Raw genomic sequence first — 20,666 nt, 5'->3', positions numbered from 1 at the left:
CGCTGATGTATTTATAGTTCGGCCTCAAGTCATGAATTTTTATGCAATTGCGCCAATTTTTTTCATGAGGATCGACCATGTAAGAATGCATCCATACACCAAACATTTTTGTTCGGAAACTAATGCTTTTGAGAATAGCTCTCATGGCGTAAAAGTCATGCATGTGAAAAAGTTCGAATCGCTGATGTATTTATAGTTCGGCCTCAAGTCATGAATTTTTATGCAATTGCGCCAATTTTTTTATGAGGATCGACCATGTAAGAATGCATCCACACACCAAATATTTTTGTTCGGAAACTAATACTTTTGGGAATAGCTCTCATGGCGTAAAAGTGATGCATGTGAAAAAGTTCGAATCGCTGATGTATTTATAGTTCGGCCTCAAGTCATGAATTTTTATGCAATTGCGCCAATTTTTTTCATGAGGATCGACCATGTAAGAATGCATCCATACACCAAACATTTTTGTTCGGAAACTAATGCTTTTGAGAATAGCTCTCATGGCGTAAAAGTCATGCATGTGAAAAAGTTCGAATCGCTGATGTATTTATAGTTCGGCCTCAAGTCATGAATTTTTATGCAATTGCGCCAATTTTTTTTATGAGGATCGACCATGTAAGAATGCATCCACACACCAAATATTTTTGTTCGGAAACTAAAACTTTTGAGAATAGCTCTCATGGCGTAAAAGTCATGCATGTGAAAAAGTTCGAATCGCTCATGCATTTATAGTTCGGCCTCAAGTCATGAATTTTTATGCAATTGCGCCAATTTTTTTTATGTCGGTCGACCATGTAAGAATGCATCCACACACCAAATATTTTTGTTCGGAAACTAATACTTTTGGGAATAGCTCTCATGGCGTAAAAGTCATGCATGTGAAAAAGTTCGAATCGCTGATGTATTTATAGTTCGGCCTCAAGTCATGAATTTTTATGCAATTGCGCCAATTTTTTTCATGAGGATCGACCATGTAAGAATGCATCCACACACCAAATATTTTTGTTCGGAAACTAATACTTTTGAGAATAGCTCTCATGGCGTAAAAGTCATGCATGTGAAAAAGTTCGAATCGCTGATGTATTTATAGTTCGGCCTCAAGTCATGAATTTTTATGCAATTGCGCCAATTTTTTTCATGAGGATCGACCATGTAAGAATGCATCCATACACCAAACATTTTTGTTCGGAAAGTAATGCTTTTGAGAATAGCTCTCATGGCGTAAAAGTCATGCATGTGAAAAAGTTCGAATCGCTGATGTATTTATAGTTCGGCCTCAAGTCATGAATTTTTATGCAATTGCGCCAATTTTGTTATGTCGGTCGACCATGTAAGAATGCATCCACACACCAAATATTTTTGTTCGGAAACTAAAACTTTTGAGAATATCTCTCATGGCGTAAAAGTCATGCATGTGAAAAAGTTCGAATCGCTGATGTATTTATAGTTCGGCCTCAAGTCAAGAATTTTTATGCAATTGCGCCAATATTTTTCATGTCGGTCGACCATGTAAGAATGCATCCACACACCAAATATTTTTGTTCGGAAACTAATACTTTTGAGAATAGCTCTCATGGCGTAAAAGTCATGCATGTGAAAAAGTTCGAATCGCTCATGCATTTATAGTTCGGCCTCAAGTCATGAATTTTTATGCAATTGCGCCAATTTTTTTTATGTCGGTCGACCATGTAAGAATGCATCCACACACCAAATATTTTTGTTCGGAAACTAAAACTTTTGGGAATAGCTCTCATGGCGTAAAAGTGATGCATGTGAAAAAGTTGGAATCGCTGATGTATTTATAGTTCGGCCTCAAGTCATGAATTTTTATGCAATTGCGCCAATTTTTGTCATGAGGGTCGACCATGTAAGAATGCATCCACACACCAAATATTTTTGCTCGGAAACTAAAACTTTTGAGAATAGCTCTCATGGCGTAAAAGTCATGCATGTGAAAAAGTTGGAATCGCTGATGTATTTATAGTTCGGCCTCAAGTCATGAATTTTTATGCAATTGCGCCAATTGTTTTTATGTCGGTCGACGATGTAAGAATGCATCCACACACCAAATATTTTTGCTCGGAAACTAAAACTTTTGAGAATAGCTCTCATGGCGTAAAAGTCATGCATGTGAAAAAGTTCGAATCGCTGATGTATTTATAGTTCGGCCTCAAGTCATGAATTTTTATGCAATTGCGCCAATTTTTTTCATGAGGATCGACCATGTAAGAATGCATCCATACACCAAACATTTTTGTTCGGAAACTAATGCTTTTGAGAATAGCTCTCATGGCGTAAAAGTCATGCATGTGAAAAAGTTCGAATCGCTGATGTATTTATAGTTCGGCCTCAAGTCATGAATTTTTATGCAATTGCGCCAATTTTTTTATGAGGATCGACCATGTAAGAATGCATCCACACACCAAATATTTTTGTTCGGAAACTAATACTTTTGGGAATAGCTCTCATGGCGTAAAAGTGATGCATGTGAAAAAGTTCGAATCGCTGATGTATTTATAGTTCGGCCTCAAGTCATGAATTTTTATGCAATTGCGCCAATATTTTTCATGTCGGTCGACCATGTAAGAATGCATCCACACACCAAATATTTTTGTTCGGAAACTAATACTTTTGAGAATAGCTCTCATGGCGTAAAAGTCATGCATGTGAAAAAGTTCGAATCGCTCATGCATTTATAGTTCGGCCTCAAGTCATGAATTTTTATGCAATTGCGCCAATTTTTTTATGTCGGTCGACCATGTAAGAATGCATCCACACACCAAATATTTTTGTTCGGAAACTAAAACTTTTGGGAATAGCTCTCATGGCGTAAAAGTGATGCATGTGAAAAAGTTGGAATCGCTGATGTATTTATAGTTCGGCCTCAAGTCATGAATTTTTATGCAATTGCGCCAATTTTTGTCATGAGGGTCGACCATGTAAGAATGCATCCACACACCAAATATTTTTGCTCGGAAACTAAAACTTTTGAGAATAGCTCTCATGGCGTAAAAGTCATGCATGTGAAAAAGTTGGAATCGCTGATGTATTTATAGTTCGGCCTCAAGTCATGAATTTTTATGCAATTGCGCCAATTGTTTTTATGTCAGTCGACGATGTAAGAATGCATCCACACACCAAATATTTTTGCTCGGAAACTAAAACTTTTGAGAATAGCTCTCATGGCGTAAAAGTCATGCATGTGAAAAAGTTCGAATCGCTGATGTATTTATAGTTCGGCCTCAAGTCATGAATTTTTATGCAATTGCGCCAATTTTTTTCATGAGGATCGACCATGTAAGAATGCATCCATACACCAAACATTTTTGTTCGGAAACTAATGCTTTTGAGAATAGCTCTCATGGCGTAAAAGTCATGCATGTGAAAAAGTTCGAATCGCTGATGTATTTATAGTTCGGCCTCAAGTCATGAATTTTTATGCAATTGCGCCAATTTTTTTATGAGGATCGACCATGTAAGAATGCATCCACACACCAAATATTTTTGTTCGGAAACTAATACTTTTGGGAATAGCTCTCATGGCGTAAAAGTGATGCATGTGAAAAAGTTCGAATCGCTGATGTATTTATAGTTCGGCCTCAAGTCATGAATTTTTATGCAATTGCGCCAATATTTTTCATGTCGGTCGACCATGTAAGAATGCATCCACACACCAAATATTTTTGTTCGGAAACTAATACTTTTGAGAATAGCTCTCATGGCGTAAAAGTCATGCATGTGAAAAAGTTCGAATCGCTCATGCATTTATAGTTCGGCCTCAAGTCATGAATTTTTATGCAATTGCGCCAATTTTTTTATGTCGGTCGACCATGTAAGAATGCATCCACACACCAAATATTTTTGTTCGGAAACTAAAACTTTTGGGAATAGCTCTCATGGCGTAAAAGTGATGCATGTGAAAAAGTTGGAATCGCTGATGTATTTATAGTTCGGCCTCAAGTCATGAATTTTTATGCAATTGCGCCAATTTTTGTCATGAGGGTCGACCATGTAAGAATGCATCCACACACCAAATATTTTTGCTCGGAAACTAAAACTTTTGAGAATAGCTCTCATGGCGTAAAAGTCATGCATGTGAAAAAGTTGGAATCGCTGATGTATTTATAGTTCGGCCTCAAGTCATGAATTTTTATGCAATTGCGCCAATTGTTTTTATGTCAGTCGACGATGTAAGAATGCATCCACACACCAAATATTTTTGCTCGGAAACTAAAACTTTTGAGAATAGCTCTCATGGCGTAAAAGTCATGCATGTGAAAAAGTTCGAATCGCTGATGTATTTATAGTTCGGCCTCAAGTCATGAATTTTTATGCAATTGCGCCAATTTTTTTCATGAGGATCGACCATGTAAGAATGCATCCATACACCAAACATTTTTGTTCGGAAACTAATGCTTTTGAGAATAGCTCTCATGGCGTAAAAGTCATGCATGTGAAAAAGTTCGAATCGCTGATGTATTTATAGTTCGGCCTCAAGTCATGAATTTTTATGCAATTGCGCCAATTTTTTTATGAGGATCGACCATGTAAGAATGCATCCACACACCAAATATTTTTGTTCGGAAACTAATACTTTTGGGAATAGCTCTCATGGCGTAAAAGTGATGCATGTGAAAAAGTTCGAATCGCTGATGTATTTATAGTTCGGCCTCAAGTCATGAATTTTTATGCAATTGCGCCAATTTTTTTCATGAGGATCGACCATGTAAGAATGCATCCATACACCAAACATTTTTGTTCGGAAAGTAATGCTTTTGAGAATAGCTCTCATGGCGTAAAAGTCATGCATGTGAAAAAGTTCGAATCGCTGATGTATTTATAGTTTGGCCTCAAGTCATGAATTTTTATGCAATTGCGCCAATTTTTTTATGTCGGTCGACCATGTAAGAATGCATCCACACACCAAATATTTTTGTTCGGAAACTAAAACTTTTGAGAATATCTCTCATGGCGTAAAAGTCATGCATGTGAAAAAGTTGGAATCGCTGATGTATTTATAGTTCGGCCTCAAGTCAAGAATTTTTATGCAATTGCGCCAATATTTTTCATGTCAGTCGACGATGTAAGAATGCATCCACACACCAAATATTTTTGCTCGGAAACTAAAACTTTTGAGAATAGCTCTCATGGCGTAAAAGTCATGCATGTGAAAAAGTTCGAATCGCTCATGCATTTATAGTTCGGCCTCAAGTCATGAATTTTTATGCAATTGCGCCAAATTTTTTTATGTCGGTCGACCATGTAAGAATGCATCCACACACCAAATATTTTTGTTCGGAAACTAAAACTTTTGAGAATAGCTCTCATGGCGTAAAAGTGATGCATGTGAAAAAGTTGGAATCGCTGATGTATTTATAGTTCGGCCTCAAGTCATGAATTTTTATGCAATTGCGCCAATTTTCTTTATGTCGGTCGACCATGTAAGAATGCATCCACACACCAAATATTTTTGTTCGGAAACTAAAACTTTTGAGAATAGCTCTCATGGCGTAAAAGTCATGCATGTGAAAAAGTTGGAATCGCTGATGTATTTATAGTTCGGCCTCAAGTCAAGAATTTTTATGCAATTGCGCCAATATTTTTCATGTCGGTCGACCATGTAAGAATGCATCCACACACCAAATATTTTTGTTCGGAAACTAATACTTTTGAGAATAGCTCTCATGGCGTAAAAGTCATGCATGTGAAAAAGTTCGAATCGCTGATGTATTTATAGTTCGGCCTCAAGTCATGAATTTTTATGCAATTGCGCCAAATTTTTTCATGTCGGTCGACGATGTAAGAATGCATCCACACACCAAACATTTTTGTTCGGAAACTAATACTTTTGAGAATAGCTCTCATGGCGTAAAAGTCATGCATGTGAAAAAGTTCGAATCGCTGATGTATTTATAGTTCGGCCTCAAGTCATGAATTTTTATGCAATTGCGCCAATTTTTTCTATGTCGGTCGACCATGTAAGAATGCATCCACACACCAAATATTTTTGTTCGGAAACTAAAGCTTTTGGGAATATCTCTCATGGCGTAAAAGTCATGCATGTGAAAAGTTCGAATCGCTGATGTATTTATAGTTCGGCCTCAAGTCATGAATTTTTATGCAATTGCGCCAATTTTTTTCATGAGGATCGACCATGTAAGAATGCATCCACACACCAAATATTTTTGTTCGGAAACTAAAACTTTTGAGAATAGCTCTCATGGCGTAAAAGTCATGCATGTGAAAAAGTTCGAATCGCTCATGCATTTATAGTTCGGCCTCAAGTCATGAATTTTTATGCAATTGCGCCATTTTTTTTTATGTCGGTCGACCATGTAAGAATGCATCCACACACCAAATATTTTTGTTCGGAAACTAATACTTTTGGGAATAGCTCTCATGGCGTAAAAGTCATGCATGTGAAAAAGTTCGAATCGCTGATGTATTTATAGTTCGGCCTCAAGTCATGAATTTTTATGCAATTGCGCCAATTTTTTTCATGAGGATCGACCATGTAAGAATGCATCCACACACCAAATATTTTTGTTCGGAAACTAATACTTTTGAGAATAGCTCTCATGGCGTAAAAGTCATGCATGTGAAAAAGTTCGAATCGCTGATGTATTTATAGTTCGGCCTCAAGTCATGAATTTTTATGCAATTGCGCCAATTTTTTTCATGAGGATCGACCATGTAAGAATGCATCCATACACCAAACATTTTTGTTCGGAAACTAATGCTTTTGAGAATAGCTCTCATGGCGTAAAAGTCATGCATGTGAAAAAGTTCGAATCGCTGATGTATTTATAGTTCGGCCTCAAGTCATGAATTTTTATGCAATTGCGCCAATTTTTTTTATGAGGATCGACCATGTAAGAATGCATCCACACACCAAATATTTTTGTTCGGAAACTAAAACTTTTGGGAATAGCTCTCATGGCGTAAAAGTGATGCATGTGAAAAAGTTGGAATCGCTGATGTATTTATAGTTCGGCCTCAAGTCATGAATTTTTATGCAATTGCGCCAATTTTTGTCATGAGGGTCGACCATGTAAGAATGCATCCACACACCAAATATTTTTGCTCGGAAACTAAAACTTTTGAGAATAGCTCTCATGGCGTAAAAGTCATGCATGTGAAAAAGTTGGAATCGCTGATGTATTTATAGTTCGGCCTCAAGTCATGAATTTTTATGCAATTGCGCCAATTGTTTTTATGTCAGTCGACGATGTAAGAATGCATCCACACACCAAATATTTTTGCTCGGAAACTAAAACTTTTGAGAATAGCTCTCATGGCGTAAAAGTCATGCATGTGAAAAAGTTCGAATCGCTGATGTATTTATAGTTCGGCCTCAAGTCATGAATTTTTATGCAATTGCGCCAATTTTTTTCATGAGGATCGACCATGTAAGAATGCATCCATACACCAAACATTTTTGTTCGGAAACTAATGCTTTTGAGAATAGCTCTCATGGCGTAAAAGTCATGCATGTGAAAAAGTTCGAATCGCTGATGTATTTATAGTTCGGCCTCAAGTCATGAATTTTTATGCAATTGCGCCAATTTTTTTATGAGGATCGACCATGTAAGAATGCATCCACACACCAAATATTTTTGTTCGGAAACTAATACTTTTGGGAATAGCTCTCATGGCGTAAAAGTGATGCATGTGAAAAAGTTCGAATCGCTGATGTATTTATAGTTCGGCCTCAAGTCATGAATTTTTATGCAATTGCGCCAATATTTTTCATGTCGGTCGACCATGTAAGAATGCATCCACACACCAAATATTTTTGTTCGGAAACTAATACTTTTGAGAATAGCTCTCATGGCGTAAAAGTCATGCATGTGAAAAAGTTCGAATCGCTCATGCATTTATAGTTCGGCCTCAAGTCATGAATTTTTATGCAATTGCGCCAATTTTTTTATGTCGGTCGACCATGTAAGAATGCATCCACACACCAAATATTTTTGTTCGGAAACTAAAACTTTTGGGAATAGCTCTCATGGCGTAAAAGTGATGCATGTGAAAAAGTTGGAATCGCTGATGTATTTATAGTTCGGCCTCAAGTCATGAATTTTTATGCAATTGCGCCAATTTTTGTCATGAGGGTCGACCATGTAAGAATGCATCCACACACCAAATATTTTTGCTCGGAAACTAAAACTTTTGAGAATAGCTCTCATGGCGTAAAAGTCATGCATGTGAAAAAGTTGGAATCGCTGATGTATTTATAGTTCGGCCTCAAGTCATGAATTTTTATGCAATTGCGCCAATTGTTTTTATGTCAGTCGACGATGTAAGAATGCATCCACACACCAAATATTTTTGCTCGGAAACTAAAACTTTTGAGAATAGCTCTCATGGCGTAAAAGTCATGCATGTGAAAAAGTTCGAATCGCTGATGTATTTATAGTTCGGCCTCAAGTCATGAATTTTTATGCAATTGCGCCAATTTTTTTCATGAGGATCGACCATGTAAGAATGCATCCATACACCAAACATTTTTGTTCGGAAACTAATGCTTTTGAGAATAGCTCTCATGGCGTAAAAGTCATGCATGTGAAAAAGTTCGAATCGCTGATGTATTTATAGTTCGGCCTCAAGTCATGAATTTTTATGCAATTGCGCCAATTTTTTTATGAGGATCGACCATGTAAGAATGCATCCACACACCAAATATTTTTGTTCGGAAACTAATACTTTTGGGAATAGCTCTCATGGCGTAAAAGTGATGCATGTGAAAAAGTTCGAATCGCTGATGTATTTATAGTTCGGCCTCAAGTCATGAATTTTTATGCAATTGCGCCAATTTTTTTCATGAGGATCGACCATGTAAGAATGCATCCATACACCAAACATTTTTGTTCGGAAAGTAATGCTTTTGAGAATAGCTCTCATGGCGTAAAAGTCATGCATGTGAAAAAGTTCGAATCGCTGATGTATTTATAGTTTGGCCTCAAGTCATGAATTTTTATGCAATTGCGCCAATTTTTTTATGTCGGTCGACCATGTAAGAATGCATCCACACACCAAATATTTTTGTTCGGAAACTAAAACTTTTGAGAATATCTCTCATGGCGTAAAAGTCATGCATGTGAAAAAGTTGGAATCGCTGATGTATTTATAGTTCGGCCTCAAGTCAAGAATTTTTATGCAATTGCGCCAATATTTTTCATGTCAGTCGACGATGTAAGAATGCATCCACACACCAAATATTTTTGCTCGGAAACTAAAACTTTTGAGAATAGCTCTCATGGCGTAAAAGTCATGCATGTGAAAAAGTTCGAATCGCTCATGCATTTATAGTTCGGCCTCAAGTCATGAATTTTTATGCAATTGCGCCAAATTTTTTTATGTCGGTCGACCATGTAAGAATGCATCCACACACCAAATATTTTTGTTCGGAAACTAAAACTTTTGAGAATAGCTCTCATGGCGTAAAAGTGATGCATGTGAAAAAGTTGGAATCGCTGATGTATTTATAGTTCGGCCTCAAGTCATGAATTTTTATGCAATTGCGCCAATTTTTTTCATGTCGGTCGACCATGTAAGAATGCATCCACACACCAAATATTTTTGCTCGGAAACTAAAACTTTTGAGAATAGCTCTCATGGCGTAAAAGTCATGCATGTGAAAAAGTTCGAATCGCTGATGTATTTATAGTTCGGCCTCAAGTCATGAATTTTTATGCAATTGCGCCAATTTTCTTTATGTCGGTCGACCATGTAAGAATGCATCCACACACCAAATATTTTTGTTCGGAAACTAAAACTTTTGAGAATAGCTCTCATGGCGTAAAAGTCATGCATGTGAAAAAGTTGGAATCGCTGATGTATTTATAGTTCGGCCTCAAGTCAAGAATTTTTATGCAATTGCGCCAATATTTTTCATGTCGGTCGACCATGTAAGAATGCATCCACACACCAAATATTTTTGTTCGGAAACTAATACTTTTGAGAATAGCTCTCATGGCGTAAAAGTCATGCATGTGAAAAAGTTCGAATCGCTGATGTATTTATAGTTCGGCCTCAAGTCATGAATTTTTATGCAATTGCGCCAAATTTTTTCATGTCGGTCGACGATGTAAGAATGCATCCACACACCAAACATTTTTGTTCGGAAACTAATACTTTTGAGAATAGCTCTCATGGCGTAAAAGTCATGCATGTGAAAAAGTTCGAATCGCTGATGTATTTATAGTTCGGCCTCAAGTCATGAATTTTTATGCAATTGCGCCAATTTTTTCTATGTCGGTCGACCATGTAAGAATGCATCCACACACCAAATATTTTTGTTCGGAAACTAAAGCTTTTGGGAATATCTCTCATGGCGTAAAAGTCATGCATGTGAAAAGTTCGAATCGCTGATGTATTTATAGTTCGGCCTCAAGTCATGAATTTTTATGCAATTGCGCCAATTTTTTTCATGAGGATCGACCATGTAAGAATGCATCCACACACCAAATATTTTTGTTCGGAAACTAAAACTTTTGAGAATAGCTCTCATGGCGTAAAAGTCATGCATGTGAAAAAGTTCGAATCGCTCATGCATTTATAGTTCGGCCTCAAGTCATGAATTTTTATGCAATTGCGCCATTTTTTTTTATGTCGGTCGACCATGTAAGAATGCATCCACACACCAAATATTTTTGTTCGGAAACTAATACTTTTGGGAATAGCTCTCATGGCGTAAAAGTCATGCATGTGAAAAAGTTCGAATCGCTGATGTATTTATAGTTCGGCCTCAAGTCATGAATTTTTATGCAATTGCGCCAATTTTTTTCATGAGGATCGACCATGTAAGAATGCATCCACACACCAAATATTTTTGTTCGGAAACTAATACTTTTGAGAATAGCTCTCATGGCGTAAAAGTCATGCATGTGAAAAAGTTCGAATCGCTGATGTATTTATAGTTCGGCCTCAAGTCATGAATTTTTATGCAATTGCGCCAATTTTTTTCATGAGGATCGACCATGTAAGAATGCATCCATACACCAAACATTTTTGTTCGGAAACTAATGCTTTTGAGAATAGCTCTCATGGCGTAAAAGTCATGCATGTGAAAAAGTTCGAATCGCTGATGTATTTATAGTTCGGCCTCAAGTCATGAATTTTTATGCAATTGCGCCAATTTTTTTTATGAGGATCGACCATGTAAGAATGCATCCACACACCAAATATTTTTGTTCGGAAACTAAAACTTTTGAGAATAGCTCTCATGGCGTAAAAGTCATGCATGTGAAAAAGTTCGAATCGCTCATGCATTTATAGTTCGGCCTCAAGTCATGAATTTTTATGCAATTGCGCCATTTTTTTTTATGTCGGTCGACCATGTAAGAATGCATCCACACACCAAATATTTTTGTTCGGAAACTAATACTTTTGGGAATAGCTCTCATGGCGTAAAAGTCATGCATGTGAAAAAGTTCGAATCGCTGATGTATTTATAGTTCGGCCTCAAGTCATGAATTTTTATGCAATTGCGCCAATTTTTTTCATGAGGATCGACCATGTAAGAATGCATCCACACACCAAATATTTTTGTTCGGAAACTAATACTTTTGAGAATAGCTCTCATGACGTAAAAGTCATGCATGTGAAAAAGTTCGAATCGCTGATGTATTTATAGTTCGGCCTCAAGTCATGAATTTTTATGCAATTGCGCCAATTTTTTTCATGAGGATCGACCATGTAAGAATGCATCCATACACCAAATATTTTTGTTCGGAAAGTAATGCTTTTGAGAATAGCTCTCATGGCGTAAAAGTGATGCATGTGAAAAAGTTCGAATCGCTGATGTATTTATAGTTCGGCCTCAAGTCAAGAATTTTTATGCAATTGCGCCAATATTTTTCATGTCGGTCGACCATGTAAGAATGCATCCACACACCAAATATTTTTGTTCGGAAACTAATACTTTTGAGAATAGCTCTCATGGCGTAAAAGTCATGCATGTGAAAAAGTTCGAATCGCTCATGCATTTATAGTTCGGCCTCAAGTCATGAATTTTTATGCAATTGCGCCAATTTTTTTTATGTCGGTCGACCATGTAAGAATGCATCCACACACCAAATATTTTTGTTCGGAAACTAAAACTTTTGAGAATAGCTCTCATGGCGTAAAAGTGATGCATGTGAAAAAGTTGGAATCGCTGATGTATTTATAGTTCGGCCTCAAGTCATGAATTTTTATGCAATTGCGCCAATTTTTTTCATGTCGGTCGACCATGTAAGAATGCATCCACACACCAAATATTTTTGCTCGGAAACTAAAACTTTTGAGAATAGCTCTCATGGCGTAAAAGTCATGCATGTGAAAAAGTTCGAATCGCTGATGTATTTATAGTTCGGCCTCAAGTCATGAATTTTTATGCAATTGCGCCAATTTTCTTTATGTCGGTCGACCATGTAAGAATGCATCCACACACCAAATATTTTTGTTCGGAAACTAAAACTTTTGAGAATAGCTCTCATGGCGTAAAAGTCATGCATGTGAAAAAGTTGGAATCGCTGATGTATTTATAGTTCGGCCTCAAGTCAAGAATTTTTATGCAATTGCGCCAATATTTTTCATGTCGGTCGACCATGTAAGAATGCATCCACACACCAAATATTTTTGTTCGGAAACTAATACTTTTGAGAATAGCTCTCATGGCGTAAAAGTCATGCATGTGAAAAAGTTCGAATCGCTGATGTATTTATAGTTCGGCCTCAAGTCATGAATTTTTATGCAATTGCGCCAATTTTTTTCATGAGGATCGACCATGTAAGAATGCATCCATACACCAAACATTTTTGTTCGGAAACTAATGCTTTTGAGAATAGCTCTCATGGCGTAAAAGTCATGCATGTGAAAAAGTTCGAATCGCTGATGTATTTATAGTTCGGCCTCAAGTCATGAATTTTTATGCAATTGCGCCAATTTTTTTTATGAGGATCGACCATGTAAGAATGCATCCACACACCAAATATTTTTGTTCGGAAACTAAAACTTTTGAGAATAGCTCTCATGGCGTAAAAGTCATGCATGTGAAAAAGTTCGAATCGCTCATGCATTTATAGTTCGGCCTCAAGTCATGAATTTTTATGCAATTGCGCCATTTTTTTTTATGTCGGTCGACCATGTAAGAATGCATCCACACACCAAATATTTTTGTTCGGAAACTAATACTTTTGGGAATAGCTCTCATGGCGTAAAAGTCATGCATGTGAAAAAGTTCGAATCGCTGATGTATTTATAGTTCGGCCTCAAGTCATGAATTTTTATGCAATTGCGCCAATTTTTTTCATGAGGATCGACCATGTAAGAATGCATCCACACACCAAATATTTTTGTTCGGAAACTAATACTTTTGAGAATAGCTCTCATGACGTAAAAGTCATGCATGTGAAAAAGTTCGAATCGCTGATGTATTTATAGTTCGGCCTCAAGTCATGAATTTTTATGCAATTGCGCCAATATTTTTCATGTCGGTCGACCATGTAAGAATGCATCCACACACCAAATATTTTTGTTCGGAAACTAATACTTTTGAGAATAGCTCTCATGGCGTAAAAGTGATGCATGTGAAAAAGTTCGAATCGCTGATGTATTTATAGTTCGGCCTCAAGTCATGAATTTTTATGCAATTGCGCCAATATTTTTCATGTCGGTCGACCATGTAAGAATGCATCCACACACCAAATATTTTTGTTCGGAAACTAATACTTTTGAGAATAGCTCTCATGGCGTAAAAGTCATGCATGTGAAAAAGTTCGAATCGCTGATGTATTTATAGTTCGGCCTCAAGTCATGAATTTTTATGCAATTGCGCCAATTTTTTTCATGAGGATCGACCATGTAAGAATGCATCCATACACCAAACATTTTTGTTCGGAAACTAATGCTTTTGAGAATAGCTCTCATGGCGTAAAAGTCATGCATGTGAAAAAGTTCGAATCGCTGATGTATTTATAGTTCGGCCTCAAGTCATGAATTTTTATGCAATTGCGCCAATTTTTTTTATGAGGATCGACCATGTAAGAATGCATCCACACACCAAATATTTTTGTTCGGAAACTAAAACTTTTGAGAATAGCTCTCATGGCGTAAAAGTCATGCATGTGAAAAAGTTCGAATCGCTCATGCATTTATAGTTCGGCCTCAAGTCATGAATTTTTATGCAATTGCGCCATTTTTTTTTATGTCGGTCGACCATGTAAGAATGCATCCACACACCAAATATTTTTGTTCGGAAACTAATACTTTTGGGAATAGCTCTCATGGCGTAAAAGTCATGCATGTGAAAAAGTTCGAATCGCTGATGTATTTATAGTTCGGCCTCAAGTCATGAATTTTTATGCAATTGCGCCAATTTTTTTCATGAGGATCGACCATGTAAGAATGCATCCACACACCAAATATTTTTGTTCGGAAACTAATACTTTTGAGAATAGCTCTCATGACGTAAAAGTCATGCATGTGAAAAAGTTCGAATCGCTGATGTATTTATAGTTCGGCCTCAAGTCATGAATTTTTATGCAATTGCGCCAATTTTTTTCATGAGGATCGACCATGTAAGAATGCATCCATACACCAAATATTTTTGTTCGGAAAGTAATGCTTTTGAGAATAGCTCTCATGGCGTAAAAGTGATGCATGTGAAAAAGTTCGAATCGCTGATGTATTTATAGTTCGGCCTCAAGTCAAGAATTTTTATGCAATTGCGCCAATATTTTTCATGTCGGTCGACCATGTAAGAATGCATCCACACACCAAATATTTTTGTTCGGAAACTAATACTTTTGAGAATAGCTCTCATGGCGTAAAAGTCATGCATGTGAAAAAGTTCGAATCGCTGATGTATTTATAGTTCGGCCTCAAGTCATGAATTTTTATGCAATTGCGCCAATTTTCTTTATGTCGGTCGACCATGTAAGAATGCATCCACACACCAAATATTTTTGTTCGGAAACTAAAACTTTTGAGAATAGCTCTCATGGCGTAAAAGTCATGCATGTGAAAAAGTTCGAATCGCTCATGCATTTATAGTTCGGCCTCAAGTCATGAATTTTTATGCAATTGCGCCATTTTTTTTTATGTCGGTCGACCATGTAAGAATGCATCCACACACCAAATATTTTTGTTCGGAAACTAATACTTTTGGGAATAGCTCTCATGGCGTAAAAGTCATGCATGTGAAAAAGTTCGAATCGCTGATGTATTTATAGTTCGGCCTCAAGTCATGAATTTTTATGCAATTGCGCCAATTTTTTTCATGAGGATCGACCATGTAAGAATGCATCCACACACCAAATATTTTTGTTCGGAAACTAATACTTTTGAGAATAGCTCTCATGACGTAAAAGTCATGCATGTGAAAAAGTTCGAATCGCTGATGTATTTATAGTTCGGCCTCAAGTCATGAATTTTTATGCAATTGCGCCAATTTTTTTCATGAGGATCGACCATGTAAGAATGCATCCATACACCAAATATTTTTGTTCGGAAAGTAATGCTTTTGAGAATAGCTCTCATGGCGTAAAAGTGATGCATGTGAAAAAGTTCGAATCGCTGATGTATTTATAGTTCGGCCTCAAGTCAAGAATTTTTATGCAATTGCGCCAATATTTTTCATGTCGGTCGACCATGTAAGAATGCATCCACACACCAAATATTTTTGTTCGGAAACTAATACTTTTGAGAATAGCTCTCATGGCGTAAAAGTCATGCATGTGAAAAAGTTCGAATCGCTCATGCATTTATAGTTCGGCCTCAAGTCATGAATTTTTATGCAATTGCGCCAATTTTTTTTATGTCGGTCGACCATGTAAGAATGCATCCACACACCAAATATTTTTGTTCGGAAACTAAAACTTTTGAGAATAGCTCTCATGGCGTAAAAGTGATGCATGTGAAAAAGTTGGAATCGCTGATGTATTTATAGTTCGGCCTCAAGTCATGAATTTTTATGCAATTGCGCCAATTTTTTTCATGTCGGTCGACCATGTAAGAATGCATCCACACACCAAATATTTTTGCTCGGAAACTAAAACTTTTGAGAATAGCTCTCATGGCGTAAAAGTCATGCATGTGAAAAAGTTCGAATCGCTGATGTATTTATAGTTCGGCCTCAAGTCATGAATTTTTATGCAATTGCGCCAATTTTCTTTATGTCGGTCGACCATGTAAGAATGCATCCACACACCAAATATTTTTGTTCGGAAACTAAAACTTTTGAGAATAGCTCTCATGGCGTAAAAGTCATGCATGTGAAAAAGTTGGAATCGCTGATGTATTTATAGTTCGGCCTCAAGTCAAGAATTTTTATGCAATTGCGCCAATATTTTTCATGTCGGTCGACCATGTAAGAATGCATCCACACACCAAATATTTTTGTTCGGAAACTAATACTTTTGAGAATAGCTCTCATGGCGTAAAAGTCATGCATGTGAAAAAGTTCGAATCGCTGATGTATTTATAGTTCGGCCTCAAGTCATGAATTTTTATGCAATTGCGCCAATTTTTTTCATGAGGATCGACCATGTAAGAATGCATCCATACACCAAACATTTTTGTTCGGAAACTAATGCTTTTGAGAATAGCTCTCATGGCGTAAAAGTGATGCATGTGAAAAAGTTCGAATCGCTGATGTATTTATAGTTCGGCCTCAAGTCATGAATTTTTATGCAATTGCGCCAATTTTTTTTATGAGGATCGACCATGTAAGAATGCATCCACACACCAAATATTTTTGTTCGGAAACTAAAACTTTTGAGAATAGCTCTCATGGCGTAAAAGTCATGCATGTGAAAAAGTTCGAATCGCTGATGTATTTATAGTTCGGCCTCAAGTCATGAATTTTTATGCAATTGCGCCAATTTTTTTCATGAGGATCGACCATGTAAGAATGCATCTATACACCAAATATTTTTGTTCGGAAAGTAATGCTTTTGAGAATAGCTCTCATGGCGTAAAAGTGATGCATGTGAAAAAGTTCGAATCGCTGATGTATTTATAGTTCGGCCTCAAGTCAAGAATTTTTATGCAATTGCGCCAATATTTTTCATGTCGGTCGACCATGTAAGAATGCATCCACACACCAAATATTTTTGTTCGGAAACTAATACTTTTGAGAATAGCTCTCATGGCGTAAAAGTCATGCATGTGAAAAAGTTCGAATCGCTCATGCATTTATAGTTCGGCCTCAAGTCATGAATTTTTATGCAATTGCGCCAATTTTTTTTATGTCGGTCGACCATGTAAGAATGCATCCACACACCAAATATTTTTGTTCGGAAACTAAAACTTTTGAGAATAGCTCTCATGGCGTAAAAGTGATGCATGTGAAAAAGTTGGAATCGCTGATGTATTTATAGTTCGGCCTCAAGTCATGAATTTTTATGCAATTGCGCCAATTTTTTTCATGTCGGTCGACCATGTAAGAATGCATCCACACACCAAATATTTTTGCTCGGAAACTAAAACTTTTGAGAATAGCTCTCATGGCGTAAAAGTCATGCATGTGAAAAAGTTCGAATCGCTGATGTATTTATAGTTCGGCCTCAAGTCATGAATTTTTATGCAATTGCGCCAATTTTCTTTATGTCGGTCGACCATGTAAGAATGCATCCACACACCAAATATTTTTGTTCGGAAACTAAAACTTTTGAGAATAGCTCTCATGGCGTAAAAGTCATGCATGTGAAAAAGTTGGAATCGCTGATGTATTTATAGTTCGGCCTCAAGTCAAGAATTTTTATGCAATTGCGCCAATATTTTTCATGTCGGTCAACCATGTAAGAATGCATCCACACACCAAATATTTTTGTTCGGAAACTAACACTTTTGAGAATAGCTCTCATGGCGTAAAAGTCATGCATGTGAAAAAGTTCGAATCGCTGATGTATTTATAGTTCGGCCTCAAGTCATGAATTTTTATGCAATTGCGCCAATTTTTTTCATGAGGATCGACCATGTAAGAATGCATCCATACACCAAATATTTTTGTTCGGAAACTAATGCTTTTGAGAATAGCTCTCATGGCGTAAAAGTGATGCATGTGAAAAAGTTCGAATCGCTGATGTATTTATAGTTCGGCCTCAAGTCATGAATTTTTATGCAATTGCGCCAATTTTTTTTATGAGGATCGACCATGTAAGAATGCATCCACACACCAAATATTTTTGTTCGGAAACTAAAACTTTTGAGAATAGCTCTCATGGCGTAAAAGTCATGCATGTGAAAAAGTTGGAATTGCTCATGCATTTATAGTTCGGCCTCAAGTCATGAATTTTTATGCAATTGCGCCATTTTGTTTATGTCGGTCGACCATGTAAGAATGCATCCACACACCAAATATTTTTGTTCGGAAACTAATACTTTTGGGAATAACTCTCATGGCGTAAAAGTCATGCATGTGAAAAAGTTCGAATCGCTGATGTATTTATAGTTCGGCCTCAAGTCATGAATTTTTATGCAATTGCGCCAATTTTTTTCATGAGGATCGACCATGTAAGAATGCATCCACACACCAAACATTTTTGTTCGGAAAGTAATGCTTTTGAGAATAGCTCTCATGGCGTAAAAGTGATGCATGTGAAAAAGTTCGAATCGCTGATGTATTTATAGTTCGGCCTCAAGTCATGAATTTGTATGCAATTGCGCCAATTTTTTTTATGAGGATCGACCATGAAAGAATGCATCCACACACCAAATATTTTTGTTCGGAAACTAAAACTTTTGAGAATAGCTCTCATGGCGTAAAAGTGATGCATGTGAAAAAGTTCGAATCGCTCATGCATTTATAGTTCGGCCTCAAGTCATGAATTTTTATGCAATTGCGCCATTTTTTTTTATGTCGGTCGACCATGTAAGAATGCATCCACACACCAAATATTTTTGTTCGGAAACTAATACTTTTGGGAATAGCTCTCATGGCGTAAAAGTCATGCATGTGAAAAAGTTCGAATCGCTGATGTATTTATAGTTCGGCCTCAAGTCATGAATTTTTATGCAATTGCGCCAATTTTTTTCATGTCGGTCGACCATGTAAGAATGCATCCACACACCAAATATTTTTGCTCGGAAACTAATACTTTTGAGAATAGCTCTCATGGCGTAAAAGTCATGCATGTGAAAAAGTTCGAATCGCTGATGTATTTATAGTTCGGCCTCAAGTCATGATTTTTTATGCAATTGCGCCAATTTTTTCTATGTCGGTCGACCATGTAAGAATGCATCCACACACCAAATATTTTTGTTCGGAAACTAAAGCTTTTGGGAATATCTCTCATGGCGTAAAAGTCATGCATGTGAAAAGTTCGAATCGCTGATGTATTTATAGTTCGGCCTCAAGTCATGAATTTTTATGCAATTGCGCCAATTTTTTTCATGAGGATCGACCATGTAAGAATGCATCCACACACCAAATATTTTTGTTCGGAAACTAATACTTTTGAGAATAGCTCTCATGGCGTAAAAGTCATGCATGTGAAAAAGTTCGAATCGCTGATGTATTTATAGTTCGGCCTCAAGTCATGAATTTTTATGCAATTGCGCCAATTTTTTTTATGAGGATCGACCATGTAAGAATGCATCCACACACCAAATATTTTTGTTCGGAAACTAAAACTTTTGAGAATAGCTCTCATGGCGTAAAAGTCATGCATGTGAAAAAGTTCGAATCGCTCATGCATTTATAGTTCGGCCTCAAGTCATGAATTTTTATGCAATTGCGCCATTTTTTTTTATGTCGGTCGACCATGTAAGAATGCATCCACACACCAAATATTTTTGTTCGGAAACTAATACTTTTGGGAATAGCTCTCATGGCGTAAAAGTCATGCATGTGAAAGAGGTTCGAATCGCTGATGTATTTATAGTTCGGCCTCAAGTCATGAATTTTTATGCAATTGCGCCAATTTTTTTCATGAGGATCGACCATGTAAGAATGCATCCACACACCAAATATTTTTGTTCGGAAACTAATACTTTTGAGAATAGCTCTCATGGCGTAAAAGTCATGCATGTGAAAAAGTTCGAATCGCTGATGTATTTATAGTTCGGCCTCAAGTCATGAATTTTTATGCAATTGCGCCAATTTTTTTCATGAGGATCGACCATGTAAGAATGCATCCATACACCAAATATTTTTGTTCGGAAACTAATGCTTTTGAGAATAGCTCTCATGGCGTAAAAGTGATGCATGTGAAAAAGTTCGAATCGCTGATGTATTTATAGTTCGGCCTCAAGTCATGAATTTTTATGCAATTGCGCCAATTTTTTTTATGAGGATCGACCATGTAAGAATGCATCCACACACCAAATATTTTTGTTCGGAAACTAAAACTTTTGAGAATAGCTCTCATGGCGTAAAAGTCATGCATGTGAAAAAGTTGGAATCGCTCATGCATTTATAGTTCGGCCTCAAGTCATGAATTTTTATGCAATTGCGCCATTTTGTTTATGTCGGTCGACCATGTAAGAATGCATCCACACACCAAATATTTTTGTTCGGAAACTAATACTTTTGGGAATAACTCTCATGGCGTAAAAGTCATGCATGTGAAAAAGTTCGAATCGCTGATGTATTTATAGTTCGGCCTCAAGTCATGAATTTTTATGCAATTGCGCCAATTTTTTTCATGAGGATCGACCATGTAAGAATGCATCCACAC

This window comes from Haliotis rufescens, unplaced genomic scaffold (genome assembly GCF_023055435.1).
Source record: "Haliotis rufescens isolate VD_foot unplaced genomic scaffold, xgHalRufe1.0.p SCAF_10, whole genome shotgun sequence".
Taxonomy (NCBI): domain Eukaryota; kingdom Metazoa; phylum Mollusca; class Gastropoda; order Lepetellida; family Haliotidae; genus Haliotis; species Haliotis rufescens.
This window is presented reverse-complemented; position numbering follows the sequence as displayed.